Here is a 23,525-nt window from a genome sequence, read left to right on the forward strand (position 1 = left end):
GACAGACACTAGCCATAGAACTGCACTGGAGGAGCTATAAATGCCTAGTAGAGTATTCTCTCTAGGAATCTCTAGATCTTTCAGTGTAATGTTTGAAGTTGACCAGAGAGATGCACTGGAGGACCTAGAGATTCCTAGAGAGAACATATTAATCAAATCTGCTAATATCAAACCTGCAAATATGGATGGGATGAGTGAATATACCCAACTATCTTCCATGCCAGTATTCTCTGAAGATGGCAGCCACAGACGCAGGTGAAACATCAGGAACAAACTCTTCTAATACATGGCCATATAGCCCAAAAAACCCACAAGCTATGGATGCTGGCCATGAGATCCTCCGACATCACTGTGTTTTTAAATCTTTTTATTTTACCTGCTTAAATAAAACAGCCTTTGCCAAGTCCAGGACTCATACGCTGAACCAGCAGCACACCCAAACCAGGGCTGGGCTGCAAATGTGACACCTGCCTTGCTCCAAATGGTGCAAGTGTATGCCGTCACCTGCCTCCTTGTTTTTGGATGCAAGACACATGCAAAAGCTGAGCTCTGCATGCACCTGGCAGGGCATGCCTTCCCTATGGGGCATTAGCCATCTCTCCCCACCTAGGATTTTGGCAACAGGCAAGTGGTCACCCCTCCAGCACCCCTGGACGCTTTCCAAAATGCTTTTTCTCTGGGCCCTTCCTTGGTTCCCTGTGCTAGTGAGGGAGCCTGGCTATTAGTATGCAGAACTGATTTCCATGGCTAATTTTATTGCTCTTTGTGGATGATAAGCAGATGCAGTATACAAGCATGCGGCCGGCCGGCTTTCTTGGCAACTAGTAATTTGAAGTTTTACTAGACGTTATATTGTGCGCCAGAAAGTCATTGACTCCCTTGGGCTGATTGGAAATGGTTCTTAAATCATGGTCAAGTGGCATGCGCGCACCCACCCCTTCCCTGTACGGAATAAAAAAAAAGGGGGGGGGAGGTTGTGCTGGAGCAAAAAAATAACATGTTGTCGTTGTTGCTTTTTAATAGCTAGTGACATCAGAATAGCTTCATCCCAGCAGGGGATCCAGCTTTTCCCGAAGGCAAGAGAATGGGGCCATCGTTCATTTGGCTTCTGCTTCTCTCTCTCCTCCTTCGAGTAGCTCTGGCCTGATGGTGGTTATGGGTCTCATTTCTGGATAGCCTTTGGCGATGGGCTCCAGCTCTGGGATTCCCCTCCCAAAAGAGGGAAAGTGGCAGAGATACAAGACAGAGGCAATAAGAAGGACTGCTTTGCATAGTAGGGGATTCAACCACTTTGGCCAGGACAGTCCTGAATAACTCTGTGATGTCCTATGTTTCGGTTGGTAAGTGACGGTGTCCCCTCTGAGCGAATGCAGAGTGCTTTCTAATCAACAGTGCGATGCAGCAGCTAAAAAGGCCAATGCAATTTTAGGCTGTATCGACAGAAGTCTAGTGTCTAGATCAAGGGAAATAATAGTACCACTCTATTCTGCTTTGGTCAGGTGGGCCCCTCCTGGAATAATCCTGTGTCCAGTTCTGGGCAAAACAATTCAAAAAGGATGTTGAGAAACTGGAGCCATGTGTCCAAAGGAGGGCAACTAAAATGGTGAAGGGTCTGGAAACCATGCCCTATGAGGAACAACTTAGGGAGCTGGGGGTGCTTAGCCTGGGGAACAGATGGTTAAGGGGTGATATGAGAACCCTGTTTGAGTATTTGAAGGAGTGTCACTTGGTCTGCTTCCTCAGATGCACCAGTTCACTCCATGCATTTGAGGAAACAGACCTTGGTCTAATCTGCCCTGCAGAAATAATGCACATTGACAGCACTCTAGCTGCCATGGCTCCATCCTATGGACTCCTGGGAACAGTAGTTTGCTGTGGCACCAGAGCTCTCTGGCAGAGAAGGCTAAATATCTCTCCAAACTACAAATCCCTGAATTCCATGGCATTGAGCCATGGCAGTTAAGGCAGTGTCAAACTACATTATTCCTGCAGTGTAGATTAGACCTCTGACAGCTTATGCTCTGACCCCTTTCACTCAATGTGAGTCTCAAAGGTGCCGTGAGACCTCCATCCTTCCTGACATCGATCTCCCTCCGATCCCCCAGAATCCTGATCTGTTTACTTTTCACAATTAACAGTCCTGGTTGGGGCACCAATTTGGAGCTCAGAATTCATTATGCAAATGAGCTCCATCTAATAATTTACTTTGGCAGAAATTTGGATTGGTTATTTATTTATCTATTTATTTATTTTTTGCAGTTTGCTTATAACGGTTGCCTTTGGGGAAGGCCTTCAGCTCCAATTAGCTTGACGAACTTCCCTGCTGGCCAGCCAGGAAACCTCCTCCAGTCGGGAGGATGCTAGAGTTACCTCTTCTATCTGGTTTCGACCCACAAAGCCCTACATGGGTCAGGTCCAGGACCATATTCTCCCATAGGAACCTGCCCTTGTCTTGGGATCTTCTGAGGAGCCCTTAGAGAATATTGCACAGTTCTTAAATGGCAGGATAGAAGCAGGATTTGAACTGTAATCCATGGATTTTATCGCACCACATTGGGCTGGGCAGTAGCTATCCTGCTTTTAATGAATGGGGAAAATCCCATGAATAGCTGCCAACCCCGCAGTTAACTACTTATTTTTTAAATTTTAAATGTTTATTAAATTTAAAACATACACATTAAAACTATAAAAGACAAATACAAAAGCTAATTATAAACAAATCAAACAAACATAACAACCAAAAATACAATCTTCCATAACTATAATTCAAAAAGTTTCTTTTACCTTTACCAGTTATTACCTTCCATGCTCTTTCAGTTCTTTACTTTTTTATCTCTGTATTTGTTCCTTCTCTTCACATCCTTCTATGTTTCTTTCACTCTCTTTGCTTCCCTTTCTCTTCTCCTTTCTTCCATAATCCCTTCTTACTTCTTCCATATCTAACCCTTTATTGAAGTACTGTATGTGCCATATCACATACTAGAGGCAAGTGCATCCTGTGAATACATAGCCATTAAATCTTTCAATATCCCACAAAAGCAATATTATTTTCACATTATGTTGCCATTATCCTGGCATTATCCCATGAATAAAGTGGTAATATATTGCCATGAATGAAAAGTGGTGCAATTTTGCTGTTTCATACATGGGATAATGCCGGGATAATGGCAATGTCATGCGACGTCATTTGAAAGCAATCCCCCTCTTGCAGGATATTCATGGGATTTAATGCCATTTATTCATGGGACGCGGGCGCTTGCCTCCCGTATGATAAAGTCCATAAATCATTTGGGGTAACTCAGAGAGAAGGGGATTTAAACTGGTTTCACTGCACCCTTCCCCATTCCCAATGAAAGCAAGACTTCTTACTTCTGAGGAAGGAATCCATCTTGGGCAGAAGAAAGAGGTTTCGAAGGGGTTTCATTGCACCGACTCACACATGCACCCCATTCTCAAAGAAGGCAAGACTTCTTACTGCTGCGGAGGCAACCATTTCAAAATGGTGAAGGGTCTGGAAACTATGCCCTATGAGGAATGGCTTAGGAAGCTATGGATGTTTAGCTTGGAGAAGAGAAGGCTAATAGGTGATATGATAGATCTGTTTAAGTATTTGAAGGGATGTCATATTGAGGAGGGAGCAAGCTTCTTTTCTGCTGCTCCGGAGAATGGAACATGGAACAATGGATGCAAGCTCCAGGAAAAGAGATTCCAGCTCAACATTAGGAGGAACTTCCTGATAATAAGAGCTGAAGTTTAATAGTGGAATACATTCCCTTGGAGATTTTGGTGGCGTCTGTTTCCTAGAAGGGCTTTAAACAGAGGCTGGATGGCCATTTGTCAGGAGTGCTTCGATTGTGTATTCCTGCATGGCAGAATGAGGTTGGACTGGATGGCCCTTGGCGAATCTTCCAACTCTATGATTTTATGCATGGTTCCACATACATGCACATTTTGATTGTGTATTGTGTAAAGGAGCCCTGGTAGCGCAGCGTTTAAATGCCTGTACTACAGCCACTCTCTCACAAACCATAAGGTTGCGAGTTCAATCCCAGCAAAAGGGGCTCAAGCTCGATTCAGGCTTGCATCCTTCTGAGGAGGTCACTAAAATGAGTCCCCAGACTGTTGGGGGCAATTAGCTTACACTTTGTAAACTACTAAGGGAGTGCTTACGTGCATTGATAAGCGGTATAGACATGTACTTGCTATTGCTATTGATCTCCGTCTGGGAAGTGTGACCCTGCTGGTGCTCTTGGACATCTCAGCAGCCTTTGATACCATAGACCATGGTATCCTTCTGGAACGCCTGAGGGAGCTAGGCATCGGGGGCACTGCGTTCCGGTGGTTCTGCTCCTACCTCTCGGGCAGATTCCAGTTGGTGATGCTGGGGGACAGCTGCTCTTCAAAGAGAGAGCTGGCATCTGGCGTCCCTCAGGGCGCCATTCTGTCCCCCATGCTTTTCAACATTTACATGAAGCCACTGGGAGAGATCATCCGGAGACATGGGGCGGGGTGTTATCAGTATGCTGATGACACCCAAATTTATGTCTCTATGTCCCCAACTATTGCAGTGACTAAGGTTGGCACATCTCCTCTGGATGCCTGTCTTGGATCGGTAATGGGCTGGATGAGGGAAAACAAGCTCAGACTGAATCCAGAGAAAACAGAGGTACTCACAACAGGTACCCCAAGTCCAGGGATGGAGTTTTGCCACCCAGTCCTGGATGGGATCACAAAGGAACTGTTAAATGGATCTGTAATTGGTTGACCGGCCGAAGCCAAAGGGTGCTCAACAATGGCTCCTTTTCATCCTGGAGAGAAGTGACCAGTGGGGTCCCACAGGGCTCTGTCCTGGGCCCAGGGCTATTCAACATCTTTATCAATGACCTGGATGACAGAATTGGGAGCATACTTATCAAATTTGCAGATGACACCAAATTAGGAGGAATAGCTAATACCCCAGAGGACAGGATCAAGATTCAAAATGACCGGAATAGACTAGAAAGCTGGGCCAAGGCTAACAAAATGAAATTCAACACAGAGAAATGTAAGGTATTGCACTTAGGGCGGAAAAATAAAATGCACAGATATAGGATGGGTGACACCTGGCTGAATGAAACTACGTGTGAAAGGGATCTAGGAGTCCAAGTAGACCACAAGTTGAACATGAGTGAACAGTGTGATGCGGCAGCTAAAAAGGCCAATGCTATTTTAGGCTGCATCAATAGAAGTATAGTGTCTAGATCAAGAGAAGTAATAGTGCCACTGTATTCTGCTTTGGTCAGGCCCCACCTAGAATATTGTGTCCAGTTCTGGGCGCCACAATTCAGAAAGGACACTGAGAAACTGGAGCGTGTCCAAAGGAGGGCGACAAAAATGGTGAAGGGTCTGGAGACCATGCCCTATGAGGAACGACTTAGGGAGCTGGGGATGTTTAGCCTGGAGAAAAGAAGGTTAAGAGGTGATATGATAGCCCTGTTTAAATATTTGAAAGGATGTCATATTGAGGAGGGAGCAAGCTTGTTCTCTGCTGCTCCAGAGAACAGGACCCGGAACAATGGATGCAAGCTACAGGAAAAGAGATTCCACCTGAACATTAGGAGGAACTTCCTGACAGTAAGGGCTGTTCGACAGTGGAATGCACTCCCTCGGAGGGTGATAGAGTCTCCTTCCTTGGAGGTCTTTAAACAGAGGCTGGATGGCCATCTGTCAGGGATGCTTTGAATTGGATTTCCTGCATGGCAGGGGGTTGGACTGGATGGCCCTAGTGGTCTCTTCCAACTCTATGATTCTATGATTCTATGATTCCCCTAAAGGACGGGGTTCACAGTTTGGGATTACTCCTGGATCCATCCTTACAATCGACATCCCAAATAGATGTGACGGCCAAGAGTGCTTGGTATCAGCTTCGGTTGATACGCCAACTGCGTCCCTACCTGGACTGAAAGGAACTTGAAGCAGTAGTACTTGCACTGGTAATCTCTCGGTTAGATTTCTGCAATGTGCTCTACTTGGGGCTACCCTTGTACCAAATTCGGAAGCTTCAGTTGGTTCAAAATGCAGCAGCCAGATTGGTCACTGGAACATCTAGGTTTGACCATATAACACCAATACTGACATCTCTTCACTGGCTGCCAATTAGCTTCTGGGTGCAATACAAGGTGTTAGTTATTACCTTTAAAGCCCTACATGGCTCAGGGCTGAGTTACTTGCGGGAGCGCTTCTCCCTATATAATCCACCCCGCACTCTCAGAACATCTGGGAAGTTCTTACTAGAATATTATAATACCAGGCTAATGACAATTTCACGTAAGGCATTCACTGCCGCGGCCCCAAGATTATGGAATGACCTACCAGAAGAGATCCGTCTCATTACTAACTTAGAGGCCTTGAAGAAGGCACTCAAAACGGATCTCTTCCGGTGGGCTTATCCACTGAATTCCATATAAAAGGTTATGGCGACTGTTCTTCCTTGACTCTGATTGTTGGCTCATGGATGTAATTTTTAGAGAACTAATAGGAATTCTTGGTAAATTCAGTGTTAGTATTTTATTGTTGTATTGACTGTAAATTGTACTAAGTGTCTTTTAAGGTTGTAATCCCACCTCGATCCAAATGAACTATATTATTATTATTATTATTATTATTATTATTATTATTATTTATTGCAGAATATTACAATTCACTGGCAAGGCAGCATTGCATGACCACTAGGTAACTCTGTGCACGTAAAGTTCTCGGCGTAGGGGCTCCGCCAAAGAGTCCAGCCAAACTTTCCCCCTCGGTTTCCATGCCAGCCTTGCTCTCTGGTAGAAGCCCTTCCCTCTAGTCTCATCTGCCAACCCCAGCAAGGAGTGTGTGTATATGTTTTTGTGGAGGGAACAGGTGAAATCCCAATTTACATCCTGTTGAAAAGAGGTTCTTTGAGCCAAGAGGTGCTTGTGGAGTTCTTGAGTGCATTGGAGAGCCTGGGAACATCAATGTTAATCACATTTTTTTAATTGCAATCACTTCTGGAAAAGGATTTGCTGGCAAGAGCAGCCGCAGCAGCTCCAAGTGGAGAGGCAGAGTGCCAAAATGAAACCTGCCCTGTGCAGCGGCTGCAGAATACAAAGCGCTCTTGCATGGCACTTTGAACTGCGGGGCTTGGAGCTCAAAAAGATGTGGCGATGGAGGAGGAGATGAGTGAACACTGATGGCCAGGTGGAAGAAGTAGCCCAGGATGCCCAGATGAACGCCTGCAGCAAAGGTCTAAGAGTGTTCAGGATGAAGATGAAAGAGATGGTTTTAGGCCACATGGGGGAAAGTGGCAGCCAGATGTTTTAAGCCATAGGTGCCCCACAGATGTGGGCTGTTCTCCTATTCACAAGTGAAGAAGGTCCTTTTATGACTGTTAAATATTATGGCAGGGCCTAAATCCTAGAATCCTAGAATCTTAGAGTTGGAAGAGACCCCAAGGACCATCCAGCCCAACCCCATTCTGCCATGCAGGAACTCTCAGTCAAAACATCCCCAGTGACAGATGTCCATCCAGCCTCTGTTTAAATGTCTCCCATTGAATGTCTCCCAATTTCAAAAGAAAAGAAAGTAGGGCCAGTTCGAAAATGAACGCTGTTACGTGGATGGTTATCAAACGCACAGAAGAACACAGCTTTTTTGCAAGAATGTCATGGGGAACCTTGTCAAAGGCCTAACTGAAATCAAGACGCAGGCACATTATATGTGGAAGAAGTAATGGTGCACGCGCTGGCACGCTGCCACAAACATGAGCCCCATTACTTCTAACGGGGCTCAAGCATACGTGGAATTTCTTTTACGCGGGAGGGGGGGTCCGGAATGGATCCCCCTGTAAAAGAAGGGACCACTGTATACTATATCCACCGCATTCCCTTCATCTACCAAGCTGGTCATTTTATCAAAGAAAGAGATAAATTTGTCTGTCATGACTTCTTTCTCTGAAACCCATGTTGACTTTTTGTGATGATGGCATTGCCTTCTAGATCTTCACAGTCTCTCTGTTTAATGATCTGCTCCAGAATCTTTCCTGGGATTGAGGTCAGACTAACTGGACGATAATTGTTGGGATCCTGTCAAGGAAACCCCATGATAGGGTTTCCTTAGGGTCGCCATAAGTCTGAAATGACTTGAAGGCACACAACGACAACCACAACAATGTGGGGCACTATCCTGAAGAGTGATAGATAGCCAAGATGGTCCTGTCTCCATCCCTGGATCCAGCATGGCTTTCCCTCTCCTGTCCTCTAGGGGGCGCACACACATTGCAAGTCCAACCCAGAGACAGGGAAGAAGCTGGGCTGCTCTGTGTAATTTTTGTCTGGGAAGGAGTCTGTCCATCATGGTTTTTCTATAGTACTTTTGGAGGAATAATAATAATAATAATAATCGTCGTCATCATCATCATCAGTCTGTGGGGGGGATGTAGCCGAGAGGCAGAGGAGCCAAAGCGTGCTGCTCCCCAACCCTGGGATCCCCACCGCAAACCCTGCAAGGGCTGCAAAAACCTGGCGCAGGAGCAGAATCTCTTGTATTGATTTGAACTAATCAGCTGAAATCTTGGGCTGTGAGTCTCTTGCAGTAAAAAAGAAAGAAAGAAAGAAAGAAATCCCTGACAAAAACGTTGAAACAAGCTCCTTGTGTGACATTGAGCCAGAGACACGTGGGCTTCCTCCTGCGCAGTGGCTGTGATTCACTGTGAATAATGCATTTCCCTTCTGGAATCAGAGGGGAGGCGTTCTGGGGAAGTCTGACACATGCGATCGCCTTACTGTTTGGCTTCTCCTGCTGGCAGGGAGACCTCTGCTGCCTGCGACCCACTCAGGAGACAGATTCCTTGTGGAACTGGCTAGGCAAGGGTTCAGACTGAGCTCCAGAATGCATCAAGACCAAGCTATCCTTCTGTGGGAAGCCTGTGATCCAGGCTGGGCCCTGAGATGGCCAACCCAGCCCACAGTACAAAGTGTTGGTTACGGCCTTTAAAGCCCAACACGGATTGGGTTCAACCTGTTTATGGGACTGCCTCCTTCCGTACAATCCTCCCGACGCACTTAGGTCCTGGGGGGGGGGGGGGGACAATTGCAACCTATAAAGACCAGATTGACTGCAACCTCCCAGACGACCTTTTCTTCTGTCGCTCCCAGACTATGGAATGGCTTGCCGGAGGAGATCCGTCTTATTACTAGCTTAGACAATTTTAAAAAGACCATCAAGACAGATCTGTTTTCCCGGGAGTCACATCTTCTCATGGTGTGTCCACAGTATGACAGCTTCAGTTGAGCCATTTAGGCTTCTACATAGTGTTTGGGGCTGATTTGTTCTGTCGTTCCTGTTCTATGCCATTAAGTTGATTGTGACATATGGCCACCCTATGAATGGGAGACCTGCACATCCCCCATCCTCATAGAACTATAGAGTTGCAAAACCCCCAAGGGCCATCCAGTCCAACCCCATTCTGCCATGCAGGAACTCTCCATCAAAGCATCCCCAACAGATGGCCATGAAGCCTCTGCTTAAAGACCTCCAAAGAAGGAGACTCCACCACAATCTCCGAGGCAGAGTTTTCCATTGTGAAACCGCCCTTACTGTCAGGAAGTGCCTCCTAATGTTGAGGTGGAATCTCTTTTTCCTGGTGCTTGCATCCATTGTTTCATGTCCTATTCTCTGGAGCAGCAGAAAACAAGCTGACTCCCTCCTCAGTATGACATCCCTTCAAATACTTAAATAGGGCTTTCGTATCACCTCCTAACCTTCTCTTCTCCAGGCTAAACATCCCCAGCTCCCCAAGTCTTTCCTCATAAGGCTTGGTTTCCAGGCCCTTCACCATTTTAGTCGCCCTCCTTTGGACACATGGCTCCAGTTGTCCTGCTCAGGTCTTGCAGACTCAGGGCAGCCACTATGGCTTCTTTGACTTACTCCATGCACCTGTCATGCAGACTTCTTCTTTTCCTGCTGCCTTCTACCTTACTAGACATGACTGTCTTTTCTAGTGAGTCCTGCCTTCTCTTAATGTGTCCAAAGTACAATGTCCTCAGTTCAGTTTGGCTTTTAGTTGATTTTCCTCCTATCAGCCTTTTCCCCTATCCAACTTCTACAACACAGATGCTGGCGAAACATCAGGAAGAAACTTTTCTGGAACATGGCCACATAGCCTGAAAAACCCACAAAAAATCTGCAACTATCCATGGAACTTGGAAATACAGTGGACTCTTGCCTTACGCGGGGTTCCATTCCAGACCCCCCCTTGCGTAAAGCAAATTCCGCCTATGCTCGAGCCCCATTCATTTGAATGGGACACGCCGCACCTTGCACCCCGCGCGCTCCCTGCGGCTTGAGCGCATATGCTCAAGTCCACGTATAGTGCGCCCACGTATAACGTGGGCGCACTGTACAATGGCATAGATGATTATGATGATTATAACTTTCATATCCACCAGACTTAGACCCAGAAGAAGGAGGAGTGAAAACTGGAGGAAGGAATATCAGCAATCCAAGATATGAAGATGACACCATATTACTAGCAGAAAACCTCCCAGACCTGGAACAACTACTAAGGATGATCAAGGAAGAAAGTGCAAAGACAGACTTAATGTTGAACATCAAGAAAACACCAATAATGACCATAGAAAACTTAGACAGATTCAACCTAGCCAAAGAGGAAACAGAAATAGTCAAAGAATTCCCATACTTGGGATCAAACATTGATAGAAACGGGGACTGCAGCCAGGAAATCAGCAGAAGATGAAGAATGGAACAGCAGCTATGAAAGAACTAGAAAAGATCCTAAAATGCAAAGCTATACAACAGAGCATGAAAGTTAGAATCATGCAAGCCATTGTATCCCCTATTATTGCCATGGATGGATGTGAGAGCTGGACAGTTAAGAAAGAAGACAGGAAGAAAATCCATTCGTTTGAGATGATGTGAGGCTGGAGAAGAGTGCTGAGGATCCCATGGGCAGCAGCCAAAAGGACCAACAAATGGATCCTGGTGCAGATCAAGCCAGAAACTTCCCTGGAAGCCAAATCTATGATTCTAAGATGACCAAAGGGAGGCTGTTGTACTTTGGTCACATCATGAGAAAGAAGACCATAATGCTGGGATTGGGAAAGGTGGAGGGAAGGAGGGAGAGAGGAAGGCCAGAGGCCAGGCGGAGGATGGACTCCATGAAGGAGGTCTACTGAGGGTTTTATGGGGCTGAAGCAGAGCCGGGGAGGACAGAGGGGGCTCTTGGAGGAGTCTCATCCAGAGGGTCACCGGGAGTCGAGATCGAATCAAGGGCAATTAACAACAAGTTCAGGGATACATCTTTACGCTGGAGGATCTTATGCAAGTCCTTCAAGGCTGCCTTTCCAAGTCATTAATCTTCTTCTGATTTCTTGACTAGTGTTTCCATTTTGGTTAATGACTGAGACAAGGTAGAGGGAAACTTTACTTATTTCAGCATCTTTTGCTACCCACCTGAGAGTGATGTAAATTGTCCATTATTTCCATCTTCTTATTATTTAACTGTAACTCCACTTTTGCACTTTCTTGCTTGGCTTTTATCATGTTAATGGCTGCTCTTTCCTACAACTACTGTGTCACCACCTGGATTTGTTAAATGGTTGATAACCCATTGACTCCATACAACTATAAAATGTATACAAAGGGGTCTTGTAGCACCTTTGAGACTAATTGAAAGGAAGATGCTGGAAAGCATGAGCGTTTGTAGACATGAGGATGCATCTGGGGAAGGAGATTTAAGTCTACCAAAAGTGATGCTACAACTTGTTTTGCACAGTTAGTCTCAGAGATACTACAAGATCCCTTTGCAGACTGCTTTTCCAGACTAACATGGAAATGTATTTGAATTGATGGGCACTTTTTGGGAGAAGTTTCCATTCCAGATGTAGGAGCCTCCAACATGTGCTGCCAGGTGTTGAAAGGTATGAAAACCAGCCAAAATAAATTGAATCACATTTGGCACATTACTAAACAAGGCTTCGTCGGGAGAGAAAAACAAACGGGACAAGTTTCCAAAACAGGCCTTGCCTGAAGTGACAGGAACAGCTGCCAAAGACGATCATTCCTTTCCGACGCAGAAAAAAAAATTAGTAATAATAACATGTGTTCTTTTTTAAAAGATCAACACAAGCAATCCTGTATATATTATTTATCCAAAGGTATAATTTATTTGCAGACAAATAGCATATCTTCCTTCAAAGCTGTCTAAATGCATGTTGGAAATTGGCATCGTTTTCAGATGTCTGGGTGGAAGCGTCGCAACACGTGCCGCGCTTTAAAGAATTTTGCACGGGGCTTTTAAAAAATGAATAATAATTAGGAAAGGAGGGGGGACGGATGGCACATTGGAGACACCAACCAGGCAGCCGCTCTGAAAAAGCAAACTGACAGGTCGCTGCCGCCGGCTGCTTGCCTCCGAAGCCGTCCTTCAAGATCCGCTGGAGGCAACTCCTCCTCTTTCCATTTACTTGGATCTGGCAATGAATCTGCATTGATGTCCCAGGAATCCTCAAGGCATAGATTATTCATCAATGCAATTCCTGCAAAGCCAATCCCTGAGTCTGAATTTGGAGGGGAAAGCAAGATGTAAATAATAATAATAATAATAATAATAATAATAATAATAATAATAATACTGTAGTAGAGTTCTTTTAGAATTTAATTTAAAACCAGACCCAGGGAGACCCAGGAGCCGGTTGGAAAGGAAAACATGGTTTATTTTGCCGCAGCTGTTCCCAGTAGGAAATACATCCAAATTACTGGGACCCAGATCCCCCAAAGATTCAGCCCTTTATAGTTCTTCGGACAGAGAAAACTACCAAATCACATTTTGTTGGTTACATATAAAATAAAGATTTACACCCCTTGTATATTCACTGGATGTTCAAATACTACACCTAACATACGTCTCTTTCCCGCGTGGGGTATTCATCGATTGAATTGTTATCTCTATATTTAGTTTGATAGCCCTCAAACTCTCCCTTGCAGGACTTCCTTTATTTGGGTTAAAATCCTGAGTTAGGAGCCATTTGCAAATTGTTTTACATTCCAGAAGACGATTTGACATGACCTGAATTCCATCTTCCTGGCAACCTTTGCTCTCCATATACATTTCAGTTCTATAATTTTCAGCTCCTGAGCATAAGTAAAATTCCAACTCAAATCTACCCTCTACACAACAACAACAAGAGAGAGCCAGCCTGGCATAGTGGTTTAAGCATGGCGAACCTTTTACAGACCGAGTGCCCAAACTGCAACCCAGACCCCACCTAATTATTGCAAAGTGCCCTCTGGCAGCTGGGGGGGGGGGCAGCATGTGTGCCCAAAGAGAGGGCTCTGAGTGTCACCTCTGGCACGCATGCCATAGGTTCACCACCACTGCGATTAGACTATGACTCTGGAGACCAGCGGCCATGAAACCCGCTGGGTGCTTTTGAATGAGCCCAGGGCTATTCAACATCTTTATCAATGACTTGGATGGAAGAATAGGGGGCACGCTTATCACATTTGCACCTAATTTGCACCAAATTAGGAGAAGAAGCTAATACCCCAGAGGATAGGATCAGAACTCAAAATTATTATTATAACACCAGATTAGGAGGAGCAGCTAATACTCCAGAGGATAGGATCAAAATCCAAAATGACCTGAACAGATTAGAAACCTGGGCCAAAGCTAACAAAATGAACTTCAACAGAGAGAGAAATGCAAGATACTGTAAGGGTCTGGAAACCAACAAGCCTTATGAGTAGAATTCAAAGATATAGCTGTGTTAGTCTCTAGAATCAGTACATAGAGAGATCTTATAGCACCTTTGAGACTCACTGAAAGAAAGAAATTGGCAGCATAAGCTTTCACAGACTTCGGTCTACTTCCTCATATATCTAGGTACAGAGATATATATATACCATTGGCGTGTGAGGATGTCAATTCAAATGACAAATCATTCATTTCCATACACAAAGGATTTGTAATTTGTATTGACATCCTCCCATACCAATGGCATATATATCTCTGTACCTGGTTTCCGCTCCACCAAATGCATCTGAGGAAGGAGAATGAAGTCTATGAAAGTTCATGATGCCAATTTCTTTCTTCCAGTGAGTCTCAAAGGTGCTACAAGATCTCTTTACATATTGATTTTACAGACTATTATTACCTTTGAATAATAATAACAATAATAATAATATACATCTGAGGAAGCAGACTGAAGTCTAGGAAAGGTCCTGCTGCCAACTTCTTTCCTTGAGTGAGTCTTAAGATCTCTCTGAGCACTGATCCTACAGACTAACAGGGCTGTATCTTTGAATTCTAACTCAGAAGTGATATTGGGGAGGATAATTAATATACAATACTGGAAAGTTAGCGAATAGTAACTAGAACCAATGTGCAAAGGGTTTGTTGTTTGCCTTTGAGTCTTTTCTGAATTACGGAGGCCCTAAGGTGAGCCTATCATGCAATTTTCTTGGCAAGTTTTGTTCAGAGGAGGCTTGGATAGGAAGAAATTGTCTTTAAATGTTTTAAATGTTGAGAGATGAGGTTTACAGTAACACACACACACACACACACATATTGTCTCTTCTCTGTTGGGAGTTCACCAACTTGGTCGTCTGAGCTTCCAATTTCATGGACGAAGACAGCACTCTTCTAAAAGGCAGGCATTCACATTTGTTGCAGATATGTGCCTCCGAGACGTTTCTGATTTATGATAAGGCAGACGTCAAGTTGGAGTCGACTGGAAGGCACACAACCGCAGCAGCAGCAACTGCTAAGGCGCCTCTTAGGACTCCCAGGGAAAAGACATCCTTTCTGGGTCAATCTTTCCTTCCTTGATGGATTTTCAGTAGCAAGAAAGGATGGGCGGGGGAATAGAAGAAGTCCTAGAGAGAGGACCCAAGTCTGCAAGGAGAGATGGTTTAAAAGTGACCCAGGGCAGTACTTGGGGTGTAGCCATTGGGGGAGAATAAGGACCTTGTTCACCTCCCCAAGTAAGAAACCTGCCTTTCCATGTAATTTTCCTTCAGTCCCAAATTTCTGGCATTGCAGAGAGTGTAATGTTGCCTAAACTCTCCTGCTTGCTGTGTTTGCATTCCCTTAGCATCATGTTTCCTGCTTCTTTTCTTTGGATGCCCAAACTGCATTTGTAATGGATCACGTGAAGTTTTAAGTGGCTGCAATGCTAGAAACTTGGAGATGGAAGGAAAAATTCATTCAGGGGCAGAATTCTTATCAGAGGATGTTGTCTTCATCTCTGCACCTTGGTAGCTGCACCCCTGGCCACGGCTTTCCCAATTTCTGAGATTTCAGGCCCAAAATCTCAGTCCTAGTAGACCACAAGTTGAACAGGTTGAAAAGTCAACATGGGTTTCTGATAAATCATGCCAGACTAATCTGATCTCCTTTTTTTGATAAAATGACCAGCTTGGTAGTCAAAGGGAAAGCTGCAGATATAGCATAAACTGATTTCAGTAAGGCCTTTGACAAGGTTTCCCATAACATTCTTGCAAACAAACTAGTGAAATGTGGGCTAGACAAAGTAACTGTTACATGGATTTGTCATTGGTTGACCGGCTAAAGCCAGAGTGCTCAGCAATGGCTCCTTTTCATCCTGGAGAGAAGTGACCATTGGGGTGTCCAGTGGGGCTCTGTCCTGGGCCCAGGGTTCTTCAACATCTTTTTCAATGACCTGGATGACAGAATTGGGAGCATACTTATCAAATTTGCAGATGACACCAAATTAGGAGGAATAGCTAATACTCCAGAGGACAGGATCAAGATTCAAAATGATCTGAATAGACAAGAAAGCTGGGCCAAAGCTAACAAAATGAAATTCAACACAGAGAAATGTAAGGTACTGCACTTAGGGAGGGAAAATGAAATGCACAAATATAGGATTATGGGGGATACCTGGCTTAAGGAGTAACTTATATATGTGAAAGGGATCTAGGAGTCCAAGTAGACCACAAGTTGAACATGAGTGAACAGTGCGATGTGGCAGCTAAAAAGGCCAATGCAAATTTAGGCTGCATCAATAGAAGTATAGTGTCTAGATCAAGGGAAGTAATAGTGCCACTCTATTCTGCTCTGGTCAGGCCCCACCTGGAATAATATTGTGTCCAGTTCTGGGGAAAACAATTCAAAAAGGACATTGAGAAGCTAGAGCCATGTGTCCAAAGGAGGGCAACCAAAATGGTGAAGGTCTGGAAACCATGAAGCCCAATGAGGAAAGACTTAGGGAGCTGGGGATGTTTAGCCTGGAGAAGAGATGGTTAAGGGGTGATATGATAGCCCTGTTTAAATATTTGAAGGGATGTCATATTGAGGAGGGAGCAAGCTTTTTTCTGCTGCTCCAGAGAACAGGACCTGGAACAATGGATGCAAGCTACAGGAAAAGAGAATCTAGCTCAACATTAGAAGGAACTTCCTGAGAGTAAGGGCTCTTCAACAGTGGAACACACTCCTTCCTCGGAGTGTAGTGGAGTCTCCTTCCTTGGAGGTCTTTAAGCAGAGGCTGGATGGCCATCTGTCAATGGGGATGCTTTGATTGAGAGTTCCTGCATGGCAGAAGGGGGCTGGACTGGATGGCCCTTCTTGGGGTCTCTTCCAACTCTATGATTCTATGAACCCTGAGAACTGGAGAGTCATGGCCAGAGCCTGAAACTGGGAACCCGAATGGCAAGGTGTTTGATTAAATGTGACATCTTTTTCATCCAGAGAAGGCCTGCAGGCATGACCTGGTTGCTGTCATCCTCCGAGAGAGAGAGAGAGATCTGGCCCGGTTGTGTCGTGCCATTGCTTTAATCCTGAATGTGACACCGAGAGCCAGGCCTCGCTTGCCTTTCAGTCATCCTCGAAATTATTCCCCAGGCGGCAGCTCAAAAACTGCTCCGAATTCACAGCTGCTATTATCAAACACGTTCTCCAGCATAATTACTGTTTCCGCCGCATCCGCTTGGCTGGCTGAGTGGCGTGATTGGAAAACAACGTCGCCACGCGGGCATCAGGTATGAAAATGACTCTGGGGAGAGATCAAAAGGGGTTTCAGCTGCGGCAAAGTGCTGGCACTTCTTTCCCTTGCCAGGAGCTTTTCCAATTTTTTGCTCAGGGTGAGATCAAGGGAAATTAGGGTTCCATACTTCTGGGGGAAACCCTCAAAGTATCCCCCAAATTCTCCCGTTACAAGTTTTGACAGACGAGGCTCTCCAAGGGATCTCTGCTCTTCAGATGTTGTCCAGATGTTCTCAAAAAGCCTCATGAATATTTGACAAATAGTTTGGTGTTTAATGTCCCAATTTGACACCCAGCGGGTTTTCTGATTCCACTAATGATTGCTGTCAGGGCTGCCATCGTCCCATCCCTGACAAGGCTCTTGCAGGGAAAGAAAAGTGAATTTGGAGTCGGTGCACCTGGGCCAAGAATCAGCACCAAGGAGACAGAGCATAACGTTTACATTCATGGAGTTTCATGACAGTTTCAGAGAACCAGATCATTAGTGAATTGCGACGTTGTGCAACTGAATGCATTTTGCAGATGCAGTAAACTATGCACAGTATGCACCCACAAACTCAGGCTGTGCTCCCACTATGATTTAAAGCAAATCTCTGATCAGGTTATATGACTGTTATTCCCTTTGAAACCGGTTCCGATCCTACTGTGATCAGTTCCAATCGCAATGAAGCGAGGCAAATGCAAAACCCCGTTTTTTCCTGACACTAGTTCTTTGGCGGTTCTGTTCAAAAGAATTGATTCTGGAGCATGTTCAACAACTGGGAACAATGGATCTGAATCGCATCATTCTGGAAGGAAGGGATGAATGGTAGAGGGGTGTTTATCATCCCTCCTCGGTTTTTTGGAGATCCACCATTCCCCCCCCCCCCCAACGCTGGCTTTGTGTTTGTGGTGTGACTTACAGGTACATGATTTGGAAAAAAAATTGATAGAAGATTAAATTCATTGATTTTGAAACTACTTGCAGTTGCTCCAGTGGCAAGCTGGGCAGCTGGGTGGACAGCAATTCAGTAAGGCAAGTAGTTGCAAAACCAAGCAGTCAAATCTATCAATTTTAAATATATATATATATATATATATATATATATATATAGAGAGAGAGAGAGTTTCCAAACCAGGCTGCCGCTTACATCACTGATGACGCACAGATGATTGACATGCATTTTGAAGTGGCACAAACTAGTGGGGATGACAATTGTGCCAAAAAAGAAGCAAATACAAGGGGATCATGAAAAGATCCACTTTCATAGTGGGAACAGCGGACCTTTTGGAATCGATTCACTGACAAGAAGCGATGGTGAATCGCAAACCGGTTTAAATGTAAGTGGGAATGGAGCCTTAGTGTGGAGCTAGTGTGGTGCAGTGGTTGACTCATTGTGGGTACTCTCCTGGGACTCTGGCATTTTGGGTAACAGCATCAGCCCATACCCACCATGGCAGTGTGGGTGTGTGTCAGGCAGCCTGGGGGTGACAGCATGAGTTATCAATCCCAGTGACGCCACTGTCATAAAGCACAATGGCACCCACAGGCACAACTCTCCCTCTGTTAACCTTCAACCGAATATGGATGGTTCACATCAGACAAAGATGTCCAACTGCTTTTGTATAAAAGCGCATAAGGAAGACACCCACAACACTTCTGCCACACATTACTACATGACAGTTAGGATGGGACCTCTAAAAATGTGGGGAGCCCTGTGGGCCTAGGATTGCATTGTGAGAAGCAGTTTGAAAGACTTAGGGAGCTGGGGATGTTTAGCTTGGGGAAGAGAGAATTAGGAAGTGATATGATAACCCTGTTTAAGTATTTGAAGGACTGAGGATGGAGCAAGCTTGTTTTCTGCTGCTCCAAAGAATAGACCTGGAACAATGGATGCAAGCTCCAGGAAAAGAGATTCCAGCTCAACATTAGGAGGAACTTCTTGACATTAAGGGCTTTTTGGCAGTGGAACACATTCCTTCCTCAGAGATTTTGATGGAGTCTCCTTACTTCGAAGTCTTTAAACAGAGGCTGGATGGCCATCTGTCAATGGGGATGCTTTGATGGAGAGTTCCTGCATGGCAGAAAGTGTTGGACTGGATCAGGGTTCTTGGGTCTCTTCCAATTCTAGGATTCTACGAAATGCCCTCTTCCACACATCCCTCACAAGGAAGAGCAGCCCAGACCTATTTTTCACCTGGGAAACTTACCTAGGCTGTGTTATAGGACTCTGATTTGGAAAAGAACAGGTAGGCCTTTCTCTTCTCAGCTCTTCCCAGGGCTGGCCTTGCCTCTTCTGGCAAGTCCTGATGCAGAATCAGGGTGCAGAGTTTTTCAAAAAACACACCGGTATTTTGTTGAATGTAAAGTCGAAGGCTTTCATGGCTGGCATCCATAGTTGTTTGTGGGGTTTTCAGGCTGTGTGGCCATGTTCTGGAAGAGTTTATTCCTGACGTCTTGCCAGCAGCTGTGCATTTCTCTTCTGCAGATGCCAGCCACAGATGCTGGTGAAAGGTCAGGAACAAACTCTTCTAGAACATGGCCAGAGAGCCCAAAGAACCCACAAAAACCTGTTTTGCAGAATATTTGCTCTCTGCCTCCTTGTTCCTCGCCCTTGTCCTCCTCTGCCAAGGCAGGGGCTCTAACTCCAGCCTCGTCTCCCAGAAGGCTGTCTCCGTTCCAGCAGTCATTTATTAATAACCTCCTTGGCTGGGGAATTCTAATCCCCAATTGGCGTTCTTTTGGTGTTTTGTTCAGGGCCATAAATTACCAGTCAAAACAATCCCTGTGATTTTTCATTTGGGGGAACCTGTGGCACAAAAGGCTGCTCATTAACTCATGCGCCAAGGAGGAGAACAACATGTTTGCAAAAAGGAAAAAAAGAAAAGAAATGGGAGGAAGAGCTTTAGAAGCAGCTGTTGTCCGAGGAAAGAAACGTTGCAGGCAGAAAATGAAAATACAGCCCCTCTGAGTAAACATATGTGTGCAGCTTGAATCCTGTGGCATAGTCCTGACTATACTATAGCTGTTGAATCAGTTAGATTTACCTGTGTGTTGACTGGCCTTTCAACATTACATATGATAGGTCTACTCTGGTTGGGATAGTTGATGAAGCACACATGTGGTTGCCACATGGTGGTTTGCCATGACTGTGGCACATTTGGTCTATTGCTCAGATGCACCAGTTTCCTCCATGCATCTCAGGAAGCAGACCTCAGTCCAGTCTGCACTATGGAAAGAATGCAGCTTGACACCACTTCTTGCTATGGAATCTTTGGATTTGTGGGTTTGTGAGATATTTTACCTTACCTGGCAGAGAGCTCTGGTGCCACAACAAACAACAAATCCCATCATCCCACAGGATGGAGCCATGACTGTTAAAGCATTGTTAAACTGCATTATTTCTGCAGTGCAGATGCAGCCTGAGTTAGAGGAAGTGGACTAGAGAGCTGTACATTGGGCCCATGCAATGGTTCCTAGTCCTCAAGCATCTCAACCACAAGAAATCTGACATCCTTTTTGCTGCAACAGATTTAACACAACCACTGTTGCCCCTTTGCTAGGAAAGGGGCTCTTTTAATATTAGGTATGTCACTAGTTGTTTTTTTTTTTTAATCTTTGTGCTATTTATATTTTTGCAGATTTAATACTGCATGCATGCATTTGTACCATCTCTTCTTTCTCCGTTTGCATCAGGATTTCTGTGCTCCTGGAACCTATTTCCTCTGCTGCCTTGGTGTGTTCACTTTGATTTGCTTTTCACCAGGGGATGGTTCCTTCTTTTAAATAAGAGTTATGGGATACTTCAGACTGGCCATTAATGTTGGCCTGGAGGAGGCAGAGTCAGGGCATCATGTCCACATGATGCATGCCCCGACTCCCCCCCCCCCCAGGATGCTCTGATGCTGTGCGCCTCTCCACACATTGTGCGGCATCATGGTGCTCCTTTGGCACTGCGTCCAGATGCAGCTGTGTCAAAGAAGCACTGTATAGCTGTGGTGCTGCGGCTATCTCACCCTGGAAAGGCCGGATTGGGGCCGTGGTGTGCAGTTGCTGTGGCCCTGATCCAGCTGGGAAAGGAGCGGCATTGTCTGTACCCTTAAGATACAGTCTTTACATTGACCCATGGATAAGTCGACTCAGGTGTTTCGGGTCAATTTTTTTAACCTAAATTTCTAGACTTATACATGAGTATATACAGTAATCCAAAGGCCCCTTTCCCATGTACTGCTGCTAAGCCAGGTGTCCCTCATCCTTTAAGTGTATCCTAAATGTAGAGTTTTGCATTTGGTCATGTGTTCACCATCAGGTGTTAGGCTTTGGCTGTGATGCTAGAACCCATCTGCCTAGTGGCTGGGGGCCACATCTTCCATACTGGCGCAGCTCCAAATCTAGACAGAAATATGGGGTAGAAGAGAGAAGTGTGATGCCGAAGAGTGGGGAAGAGTGGAGACCCCCAACCCCCAGTTTCCCCACCAAGCCAGGTCTTCAACTGGGAGGAAGAAGAAGGCAGCTCAGTCTCTCGGCAGAGTCGCATTCGCAGCGTCTGAAGGAAAAGCAGCTGCCTCTCATCATCACTTGGCAGAGAGCTGTGTCCAATTGGCTGGATTAACTCATATTCACGATGGAACGAGAGGAGCAACTGGGAGCCAGAGATAGGCACTTCAAAGGCTGGGGGATGCTGCTGAAGGTTTTGTGGAGCACTGGAGTCACAGAGATTGCAAGCGCTCACGATCTGTAGCCAGGTCACCTTGGCACAAAGAGAGATCCAAATGGAAGCGGAGGCTGGAGAAACAGGTGGACTGGTGATGGGAACTGGGTCCGACATGCCAGTGATGGCCAAAGAAGAGGCCCAGCTCCACATCAAGTGAGTGCAGATGCTGTGTCTCCTGAGAAGCCAGAGCGAAGCTCATTGTCTTGCCGTCTCCTCTCTTGCCTGGCTTTATTTACGCTCTGCCTTACCTCACTTGCAAGGGATGCAAGGTGGCTTGCAAGATAAAATGAAATACTAGCGAAACACACAAAGGGGAGAAAGCCATGTTGGCCTGTGGTGACTTATGCACACATAAGCGATGCTTGCACATGCATAGGCCCCTTCTTAGATGGAGTGGGGCAGGAGGCTTTTCTCTTGCCTTTCTGTTCCATCCCCAAACTGCTCATTCCCTGGCAGCTGCCAAGTCCTGGGGGACAGGTTCTTCTGCCATTGCTTTCCAGTGGAGGAGACCATTCAGACTGTGGCAATCTGGCTGCTCTGAGCTCCGAGTGGAAAGCAAAGCCAGCTGAGCTCCATTTAGGGTGCATCTTCATTTCTTTCCTCCATGATAGGTTTGCTTTGGGGACAGCATAAGTCAGAAATGACTTGAAGGCACCCAACAACAATTCCAGGTGTAAGAACTGTGGTAGTTATGAGTTATATGTATAATACATTTGAACAAAAGAGTTAAATAATAATAATAATAATAATAATAATAATAATAATAATTTATTTCTATTTCCTGCCTCTCCCTGCGGATCGATTTGGGAGGGAAGGATTTCAGTCCTTGAGTCAAGTTAAGAAGTTGTACAAGAAGACAATAGAAGAAAGTAGAATGTGTTGAAGGTAAGAGCAGGGAGTTCAACAATGATAGAAGGGTAAGAAGAATAGAGAAGGGTAGTTAAGGAAGAGTAAGGCAGGAAGATGTAAACCAGTAGGAAAGATAGAGGGATACTGGAAAAAGCTAGAAAGACAAATAGTAGACGTTTGAAATAGTAAGAGCATTCGACTCAAGATAAACATATGCAAACAAGGAAAGAAGGGTATCAGAAGGATAGTTTTGGTTTGTTTTTGTGTAAGTTACATCAAGTTACTTATTGCATGTTAAAATTCCAATTGTTATCTCTTTTGCAACTTTTATCTTTTATGCTAATTTGATTGTCGTGTATTATTTGTTTGGTATGTTATTTTATTTGTGATTAATAAAAATTAAAAATTAAAAAAACCCACAATTCCAGGTGTAGAAAGGAAGGCAAGGATGCCTAATATACAGTGTGGAAAGATGCACCTGTGCAGTACATCATGAACTGAAATGCAGGGTGCACAACCATGCTCAATATGCAATGCAACCCAGCAATGCACAAGCATGAACAATGTGCAACCAACATGCAATGCCCCCACAAACCAAATCCCACTTCTGTGCCCAAACGTCCATTGTACATTTTGATCCAAAGGCATCAGGCAATTGATACCTGTGCATGTCACTAACAGGATGCCAGCCCATAAACAAATTCTCCCAATGGATTCTCAAATTTTGAGAAGTTCTTCTGGTCCCCTTTTTTCTCAATGAGGTGATGTGAATATGAATGAGTAGTCTGTGAGAGCCAACGCAATGCAGTGGTTTGAGTATCGAAAATGACTTCATGTAATAGTAATAGTGCCACTCTATTCTGGTTTGGTCAGACCCCACTTGGAATATTGTGTCCAGTTCTGGGCACCACAATTCAAAAAGGACACTGAGAAACTGGAGCCATGTGTCCAAAGGAAGG

This window comes from Sceloporus occidentalis, unplaced genomic scaffold (genome assembly GCF_023333645.1).
Source record: "Sceloporus occidentalis isolate IW3139 unplaced genomic scaffold, rSceOcc1.0.p SCAF_4, whole genome shotgun sequence".
In the NCBI taxonomy this organism is placed as follows: Eukaryota; Metazoa; Chordata; class Lepidosauria; order Squamata; family Phrynosomatidae; genus Sceloporus; species Sceloporus occidentalis.